This window comes from Pseudopipra pipra, chromosome 15 (genome assembly GCF_036250125.1).
Source record: "Pseudopipra pipra isolate bDixPip1 chromosome 15, bDixPip1.hap1, whole genome shotgun sequence".
Taxonomy (NCBI): Eukaryota; Metazoa; Chordata; class Aves; order Passeriformes; family Pipridae; genus Pseudopipra; species Pseudopipra pipra.
This window is the reverse complement of record NC_087563.1, coordinates 6,638,880-6,649,476: the sequence shown is the minus strand read 5'-3', so window position 1 is coordinate 6,649,476 and position 10,597 is coordinate 6,638,880.

Below are 10,597 nucleotides of genomic sequence, written 5' to 3'. Positions count from 1 at the left end.
AGGATGATAACTGGGTATTCAATTCTGCTTTCCTTTTAATATTTATTGTTGCTGCATAAATCTTGTTCCATTTCTTTTTATTAGTGTAATGCTTTCCACATTTCCATTTCCATTAAAACCGCATTCAGAGTTATTAGTGGATTGTTATTACCCAGTACTGTATCAATTAATGGAGCCAACATGCAAAGCAGAGGCTGTAAATCAATCCTACATGTGAGACACTGGCCCTGTAAACTGATTTTCCTGTTCCCTAAAGCCTTCGCAGAGAAGTGATTTCTGATCATGAGGTGAAAGGTTGGGAAAGAGAAAATACATACTGAGCAGAAATCTTCAGCTTCAGAAAAGGCATCAATCCACATGTCCTGTATCTTAATGGAGTCAAATCAGACTAGTTTGATGCATTTTGATTTTTGCTGTTTTAATTGTTTTTTTTTTAAGGGATGTAAGAAATTCACTATTTGGTTGACCTTCTGAAAAATATAAAAAAATAGCTGGAGACAGACACTTTAAATCTGATGGATTACTGATATCATTAGTACTTTTTGTATTCCCTGCATCCCCAGACTGATCTGACTTCCAACTAAGTATTGAAGACTTCTGGCAGCTAGTTTGAAGTCAATTTAGTGCATTACTATAAATCTACTATTTAGAATAGTAGATGTGATAGGTTTAAAGGATTAAGTAAAATAGGTAATGAATATGAATCATAATTATTCAGTTAAGTAGTTCTGCTCAATTATTTAGACAAATATGTGCATGTACAGTGTATTTCAAATCTGAGTAAACAGATGGTTTGAAAGATGGGAAAATCAAGAAAAAGACAAGTGATTTGCTCAAGAAGTAAAGTGATATCTGGTGGATCCCATTCCTTTTGACTGATACTTACTTGTGGAAGTTTCCATCTCTCCTGTTTTAAACCTCCTTTATCATTATTAATATGCAGCATGACCACTGGTGAAATTCAGGAGTTTTCAAGAATCCAGCGCCAATGAAGCTGTCAGAAACCTCAGGTTTTTGTTTCACAGACTTGTCAAAAAAATCACTTCTGCATGCCAGCAGACACATCATGTTGAAATTCATTCAGGAGGACAAAAGTTGAGCATGAAGCTGTTCCATATACTGGGAGGGGGGGTGTCTTTGCCTGGGCATTGTGTTCATGCATTCCACATCCTGGTATATGATGCCATGTGATGTTTTGGCATGGGAGAGGGCAAGGAAGAGACTCATGTTCTGCACATAGAAATATATATTTATATATATGCACACACATAGATGTTTGTATGTAGTTAGAGGCTTCCTGAACGTATGGAAGTTGACATATAGGAATTTATAAACTTACTGTATTCCAGACTTACTTTCTCTTTTTCATTTTATTTTTATCAGATTCTGAGTTATAGTGTGTTTATTGAGCATAGGTATCAATACATGCATGTTCAGACACATTGGTTTTCTGTGGATCAGTTAGGAAAGCACCACATAGGCTGCTTTGCAAATAGCAAAAGAAATAGGATCAAACATTGTTCTAGAATTGAGAGAGGAAATTCGATATGTCTCACACTGAACTCTGCCTGTGAAGGCACCCTGTTATTTAAGCCCATTTTCCAGTATGAATTTTATTTATTTTCCAATATATGCAACTTTGACTAAAAGAAGAATTAAACAACTGTCAATAAAGGAAAAGATTTATTTCTACTAAAAGGTGGATATGAATAAGCAAAAAGTCTGAGGCAGAGTTTGAAACCATGCTATTTTTTGGTTTGATATTCATACTTGTTCCTCAGTGCTGGTTGATATTAATGTATGTGTATTGCAGTTTATTATATCAAAAGTTAGAATTCTTTGAGGTATAACAGATGAGATATAAGTTTATTGTGATTGAAGAGCTATCCTTTTCCATTCCTTCTTCAATAACTTGGTTTTTGTTGCTAAAAGGGGAGGGAGTGATAATCTTCCTATCCCACAAGGGGTGTTTTAAGTAACGTAATAAAAGCAGGCAAATAAAAGATCCTTGAATCTAATGATGAGCTACCCTGAGGTCCAATGTAAATTTTTGTAGCATATTGGCACTCATGCTTCATAAAATTTGTTGCAAACCCCAACCAACAGTCTTGAATAGAATTACCTTCAGATTCGATAAAATTTTAGGAACTGGAATTAGTGGTGTTTGCTTTAATCTCATTGATAGAAATGAACTCAGAACAATGCTCTCTTATATTTACTTGCTCATTCATCTGTTTCTGTTTTTAATAGGTGTATCTCTGCCTTGTGAGGGTTAATTTAAGAAATGTAAGATATTTTATAGAGGTAGGGGAGGCAAAGTGTAGAACTGTGAAGTTCCAGGTTTGGTCAGAAGGCACAGAGCAGAACAAAGCAGTTTGCCAGTATCCATGGTTGTTATACTTCCCATCCCTTCAGGGAGCTGGCAGCTGTGTGGCCACATTTTAACAGCTGTGTGCTGAATGGCAGGGAAGGGCCAGTGTCCACCAAGAGATGATTTGGAGCCGTTTAACTTCAGACATTTCGAAATAACTTAATGATTTCCTTTTGCTGAGCACAAGGCTGGGTTCCAGTTCAGGCCACAGAGCTCAGCATTTTACATTTCATAACTCTTTTTTTCTGTGTCTCCCACACGGAGGTGAGAGGGCAGAGACTCTTTTGCTGAGTTGCCCTGGCAGATTTCAGACTCCTGCAAGTCAGCATCCGAAACATGCAAAGTGTTTTGATGGAATAAGTAAGTACCTGATATAGCATACACAACATATGGAGAAGACAATAAAAATCCCTCCTGCTCTTAGTTGTTTTCATATAAACCAAGAATAACTACAATGAATCTACTGCAATTCCATCAGTGTAAAGTTAGTGCAAGGAGGAGGGGAAGCAGCTTCCATGAGCTCAGTGCCTGTTAATGTTGTAGTAGAATGCTGGATACATTCTGGCTCTTAGCTGGGGAGTGATGCAAGTCAGGGCTGCATCAATCAGCTGACATTTTCTCTAAGAATAATCTACAGATAAAGAACATTCCTTTCTCCTCATTTTCTGTTTGTGGTTCCTGTCCTTTGCTAGAAGAGTAAATTTCTCTCTATTAGGATTGCATATCTAAGTTTTTCTTAATGTCATGCATGTGATTTTCTACTCTTTTCCTTCAGCATTATTTTCATCAATTACTTTGCCATTATCATGTTTTCTTTTTGTATTGAAACATCAATTCCTTTCATTTTAAGAAAAGGAATTAATTTCCCCCTCCCCCCCCTTAGTTTGTTACAAGTCCTAAGGCTGCAGATTTTATAATGTCACAAAGTGCCCACTCCAAAACATGGAGTCTGTTAATTAAAAACTGCAATTGGGAGGTAAAGGATTACTGTTAAGATTCAATTGGTTTGATCTTGAATGGTCCACAGACATGAATACCTGTTATGTTTAATAAACAACTGCATCTGCATGCAGACAACTTGTCAGTCATGTAGAAAGTGTGCTCAGACAGAAAACATGTTATTTAGTATTTTCTGTTATTTCACATTTTATGTAATATCACTTCATAAGATGTAATTTCTGGTAACAAGAGAAAGCCATTCCTAGTAAATAAAGAACTATATTCAACATGCACATATTTTCTAACCTGGTATATACCTGTGTGTATAGATGAAGATAGGGAAGATGTTCTATTACCAAGAGTTCATTCCAAGCAAGAATTACCCAGGTGTTACGGGTTCAAGTGCAAGACTGAAAGGTAGAAAAATCCAGAAAGTAATAAGAGCAACTAGTAATTATTTTTCTTTCAGAATATAGATAAGAAATACATTGAGTTGGCAGAAGCCTGCAAGAATCAATGAAAGTGAATTCAGTGATTTAAATTTTCATGCTCCTTGTCTTTTCAGCCTAAGGGCATTCAGAAATTAGAACCAGCCCTGATTTTCAGCATCCTTTCCCCCCCTATTTTATATTACAAATGTAACATGATTTCAATAACCTATCATATACTGTGGTAACCTGTGTGAAAAACACAGTTGTTTAAATCATTGCTTGTATTTTAGATGTGAGCTCAAATGTCTCTCTGATATCCTGAGCCTGAGTTAATTACACAGAGCTGCACCATTACAATCCAGGGCAGCCTAAATCTCTGCCTGCTGTGCTGCTTTACCCCCTCCTATGGTGGGATCCTAACAGAGAAATTGGTTCTGTAAACTACAAGCCTTGCAGGGAGATGGAAGACAAACTGCACTATAAAGAAGATTAAAGATTTTCACTGGAAGGCTGGTATCCAGAAAACAGGTCTGAACCTATTGGATCACTTTATTTAAGCCACTGAACTGTGGTAATTAGGCTCAAGAGCATCCATATTTTAAAAGACTGAATTGCTGACTCTAGTTTGCCTTCTGGGGTGTGCACTGCTGAGTTCCTCCTCTGGGTCAGCTCTGCACCTGATACTCAGTGATCAGCTGCTCGTAGGATTGCAAGGCAAACAGCAGTGGAGTAGATGGCAGGTGAAGGTCTTCCATTCTGCACGTTGTCTTCCAGGAAAGGGGTTTATAAAACATAACACAATGGCAGCTGCCTCTGCGTGAAATACAAATGCTGCTGGTGAATGATGTAGTCAAGCAGTGCCCAGAATTTTTGGGTGTGGTAGTGCTTAGGGCAGGGAATAAAGTGAAATGTGAGCTTTTGTTGCATCTTTCCTCTTATTTTTCTCTACCACAGTCGTTTTTCTCTGGCCCAGGAACTTGTTTCTAATGGTGCTTATCTTAGATTACCATAGCAAATCGTTGCCACCTAACCTGCATAGCTTGTTCCTAGGGTTTTGTTACAACTGCCTCTACCTGAGAATTAGCCTTTTGGGCCTGGTAGGTGCTTTGCCAGATAATATTTATTTCTTAGCATGTGCAAGACTTTTCCTGAAAAATACCTGATGTGTACAGGCTCCCTAAACAAGTCCATAATATTTATTGCTGCCCACACTCCCGTATAACCATAAGCAGCTTTCTAGATCCCAACCTTATTTTAGGAAAGGAGCAGGTTTTCTCTTTCTGTTTCTAAAGCAGAACCAGGGCATGACTTACTCCCAGTTTCTAAGAAGATGGCACTTAACACAGATCAACCTGTATTGTAAGACAGGTAAAATATCTTGCCTAAACATAATATTCCCCACACACATACTTTATTTGGAGGTACAAAATGTTTGCTGCATCACAAGTCGTGGAGGCATCTCTAGCCCTAATTAATGTGAGCTTTGGAAACATTTAATTTTAGTCTGCCTTGCAGGTCAGGAATCTCACTGATAAATGTAATTTATGATACTGTGAAGAAAGTCCCCTGTAGGTGAAAATTTAGGCTGCAGGGGAAATATTATGCTGTCTGGTAGATTTCAAAGGGGAGGGGGGAGTGAACACCTTTGCTTTAGTCTTTACTTTTGGGAATTTTCTTTTCCATACTTTTAAGAGCATGGAAAAACTATATTTATTTGCTCTTCTTAAGAGAAATGCTGCATTGAAATTGTTTTAGACTAGTCAGAGCAGGTAATGCAGAGCTGCTATTTTGCCTGTATGGGTAGCCATTTAACTATGGATAACCTCAGTGACTTGCTCAGCACTGGCTCTGAATTTGGGGGAGGAGGGTCTCTGTGTATGAGTATTTGTGATTTAGGAATTACTTGTTTCTTGTTCCTCTGCTGAATTTTTCTCAGGTTCCCTAGCTTTGATACTGAGAAAGAGATGATGTCAAGAAATTACAAGGTTTTGTCTACTACTTCTACTAAAGTGGATGGCAGGGGTTAGTTAGAGTGAAGGGTTGGTGAATACCTCTCTGGGCAAGTGCAGGTATAAATATAGAGGCTGCTTGCATTTCACCAGGTCACAGTTTAAATGCCACTCAGAACAGCCTTGCTCTGCAATCAGATGGCAGAATATACAGGGAGGGGAGCCTGAGAAGGATAAGAAGTGAGTAGCATAGGCAGTGCAGTGGGAAGGTACACATATCCACCTCAATTCTTGTATAATATTTATTGTTTTAATTTTTTTAATGTCTTTTAACTGTATTGATCAATTTGAGAAAGTCATGCTTCTGTCGTCTGTTTAATTCTCTTATTCTGTTGACACTTAAGAGCAGTGTATACCTTCCAGTGGGAAGAATAGGTCAAAGATGTAGCATTTATGTTTAGATTGTGACTCTCCCCCTTGTAAGGATTATCTTTTAGAAACAAACTAGCCACATGTTTTTCCTGTAGTCAATAACACCAACATTATTCACACAATAGACATTATATTGATAAAATAAAATTCCAGCTTCACAAAAACAAAATCCACAGTGTGTCCAGGTAGACAGTTTGGTGGCTAATCCCCAGGTGTGTCTTTTGTGTAAGGGACAGAAAAAGAGTTGTGAAAGATGCAGTGGAATTCAGCAGCCTCACTCAGTTTGGCCCAGAAAGAGATTTGCCATTTTCTTTTCACTTTGCTGTGTTTATCTTCTTACATTTCTCAGCATTTTCAAATCTACATGCCTCATAATCAGTCAAAAAAAAAAAAAAAAAAGCTTTCTAAATTTCCATGAGGCTTTGAAAGCACCTGCAGATGTTTTCATGAATATGTATTTAAAGGTAGCATAACTGATTCAATAAGATTTAAAATTCCTGGCTTTGCACGTGTGTGTGTTCATGGCTTTGCTGTTTCTTCTCACAGAGACAATTTCTCGGTAGGGGTTGCTGAGTTCATACAGGAATATGCTTGTCAGAATTAGTGCTCCACAGCACATGCTCCTGATTGAATCAATCACTGAAATGGGCACCAAGGATTAATGTTAAGTGTAAACCATACGAGGCAGTAAAAGACAAATAATACCACTGCTTTCATTCTTCACTTGGGATACATTTCATCTAGAGGAACAAATGTTAATTTTCAGTCCCTTGGCTGAACTGGGTAGATATTGTGGGGACAGTTGTGGACTAAGGGTATACAAAGCCCTTCCAAACTGCAAGTCTTGGAGGGCCAAGGTCAGGTGAAAGACGTGAAACACGGTGCTAAGGTACTCGAATAGAAATATCCTGTTAAGGGAGTGTCTAGAATGCACATTTTTGTCTCTTTTGACAGAATGAAAAGCATTCTTTTTTAGAGAAATCTTGTGTGCCATAGGACACACAGTAGCTGCTGGAGAATTGCTGCAAAGGCAGTGCAGTCCAGCTCTCAGAGACTGAGTGTCACATCAGCTCTGCAGCTGAGCCCAGTTGCTCCAAGGACTGGATGAGTGAGAGCTCTTCCTGCAGCCAGGCATTTGATCCACCCTGCACAAGTCAGCTGGCTAATGACTGCAGTTGGGACCACAAATAGTTTCTGAGTAGCTTAAGCTTCACAAAATGGACCCAAGTGGTGAGTGAGAAGATGCTGCAAGAATTTCGCGGTTGATTCTGACAGTCAGCATTGACAAGACAAACTGATGCTTTAAAATAATAAATAGTAAACCTACAAACAGGGGTAGGACATATGAGGGATGAAGCACAGGTTATTTCAGGAGGATTGGATTAAATTGTTTTATCAATTTTAGAGTTTATGGGTCTATATACAGCACATTTATGTATAAAATAACAAATACCATATTTGTCCTTTATTGGCTACATTTATTTGGCTAAACTTAGAAGAATTGGTTCATCACTTTCCCTGGAGATTCACAAACTGAGTTACTGAAAAGATGAATGATAGGTAGGCAAGTACCTATGGAAGAAAGACAAGACAGTTCAGGAACAGACTCATCTACCTTTGTCAGAAAAGAAATATTTATTTCAGAAAATAAGAAGCTAAAACTCTATTTTTTGTTTGATATTTAAATACCTGTCTTTTTAAGATCAAGTGAGGCAAGATTATTCACTAGTGTGATTAAAGAAGGATGTGGACTTTGACATAATGTGTCCTTGGAGCTGACAGGCAATGCCTATGATTAGAAGTTTGCTGTGGGCCACATTTAAAATGAAGGCAGGTAATCTTGAGTGCTTTGGTTGGTTGCTTTTTTTTTTCCCTTTGCCTACTTCTTAGAAATGCCTCAAATTGACACTAATTTGATAGTTTCAACTCCCAAAGCCCTTTCGATTGTGAGGGTTGAATGTGAGAATTTTTTCCTGGTGTCAGTCAGTAACTTTTGCCTTTCTTCAGGTTAGAAAAGGTGGTTGACAGGAATAGCAGTGCTGCTCAATACCAACATTCAGTTTGAATGGAAAATTAGATTGTCAGGCATTGGATATTTTCCTTTTAAACAGCTGAAAACAATGACAGTGAGCAGGATGCAAAGAGATCTTGGTTGACCTGCTGAATGATTTCTTTTTTAAAAAAAGCCTAGATTAAAAAATATGTTGTAAGCTCAAAATGCCAACAGAATCTGATAATTGAAATAATTTGTTCCCTCTTTCTTTGCATATGTGGTAAGTTGAAGAAAATGGTTACAAATCAGGAAGGAAATACTTGGATTGTGCTGTTTGCCCTCTCTGTTATATTCATCTGGTAGGGATCATGCTCCCTTTGTCCCTGTTCCCATATAATGCAACCTGACTTAATCTGCAGCCGACTGGGAATGCTGTGTTAGAGTAAGGAGAGCAGGGCTGCTTTGAAGAGATTTTTAGGAGAAGCTTCTGTGTAGAACCTTTATGAACAGATGCTTCACTCTTAAGGTTCTCTTTTTATACCCCTGCTGGTAGCACTTACCTGGAGCCATGATAAAGTTTGGAACATCAACCAGTGAGTGTGCTGGGTTGACTGTTGGCAGTAAGGATTTATTTGACCTCCACAAAGTGTTCAGAAGATCATTTAATCAATTGATGGTGTCTGCTGATTTCCATTTTAGGCATCTATCTTGGTGTCTTAAATTTAGGTGATTGCATTCAAGACAATTTACTTCTTTCTCTTTTTTAAAAAGAAATTAAAATTTGCTGTGTGGATGAAATATGTAGCAATATCATTTGCAGTCAGGGATACTGCCCACAGCTGTGAAATAACATTAGTACATCTTATCTGTGTCCCATTGGTGGGTCAGACAGTAGAGATCTGTCTTCCACTGGGATTGCAGTGTTCAGTATTTGTGTTGCACTTGATCTATTACTTTACTAAATGCACTGGAGGGAATTTTTTGAGATCACAGAGCACAACTGGTGTGAGCAAAGACCCTGAAATTTGTCTCTTTGATGTTTCAAAATAGTATTTCAGGATGGTTTGTAAGTCACCTGTGGGATCAGTACTTTGTTTTGAACATTTTCTGGCAGATTTTGAATTTCTCACTAAGTTATTAGTTGGATGATGCAATGCTCAGCTTTAATTTAGCAGGAGTTTATGCAGTTACTCTCCCTGTCATGTCTGTGCTCTGATTAGAGCTGGAGCTCTTTGAAGAGGTTGTTCTTGGGTGACTGATGATGACCTGATAATGTTCACAAACACCACGTTGTGTTCAGCTCCTGTTTGTAGAGGGGGCTCTTTGCACTGTTCTGAAAGCCTCAATTCCACTTTTTTGAAGGTGCTGCCTTTTTGTAGCAATTATCTAAGTATTTATTCTATTTATCTTTCTTGCTGGGTATCTGCCTTGTAGCTGGAGTTCTACAGTAAGAAGTGGGAAGGTTCATTTATGTTCCTGCATATTATGGCAGTGCATGGCAAAGTGAAATTCTCCTAACAGGCAAGTTTGAAAATGCTGCAGTGACACTCTCTTGCATGCAGGTTCAAACTGCTCTTGTAGAACTAAAAATAAAATCCGGGTCTCCATTGAGCTGTGGAATGACAGGGAGATGATTGTGGCACCTCTTGTCAAGGTTTTGGAGTTTTTAAAATAAATTTTATCCTCGTTTTTCTTGAAAATGCTTGGAACCACCTGTTTTCTTCTGCTTGGCTAGGTACTTCTGTTCAACACACATTTCTCCTTTTATAACAACAGCCACAGGGCTTCACAAAAATGATAGGGTAAAGACAGAGCCCCGATTCTGAGTGCTCACCAGCCAGCAAATCTAGTCAGGTGTGAAAGGAAGTATGTGAAGCACCTGCTGAAAGAACAACAGGAGCATTGGGCATGGGCAGATGTGTGCAATACTTCCTGCCCTTTAGGAAAAGCTTCCTAAAAAAGCACAAACAAGCCCTTGACTTCTCACAGTAGGCAAAATTCTGGTGGGCAGTCAGTGTGCTTCATTTGTTACACAGGTGAATATGTCCAGCTGAAAGAATTGCAAAGGTAACAATTAGAAGTTTAATAATATCTAGGGAGTAGAGCAAAGAATTAGCCATTCAAAATGCTTGAACTGACAAAAATTATGTCTAATTCTCTACTGTATAAACTGTGTCTCCATGTCCTTGGGAAACCTGAGACAAAAGAAAACTAGCACGGGATAGGCTGCACACTGCAGGCTGTAGAAGCTGAGCCAGCTCAGATCCAGTGAAATTTTAATCTGATTAATGAGTCAGACTCCAGTATTTGTCCTGAAAAAATTAGTATGACCCTGCATTCATTTATCTGCACTTGTAAGATGAACATTGCAATTAGAAGGAGGGGTGTCCACTTCGTGCATTATGTTTCTGCAAAATTATGTTCTGGGGACATCACTGCTGCCTTTTAGTCCAGCCTTCAAAAATTCCTTTGCCTGAACTAG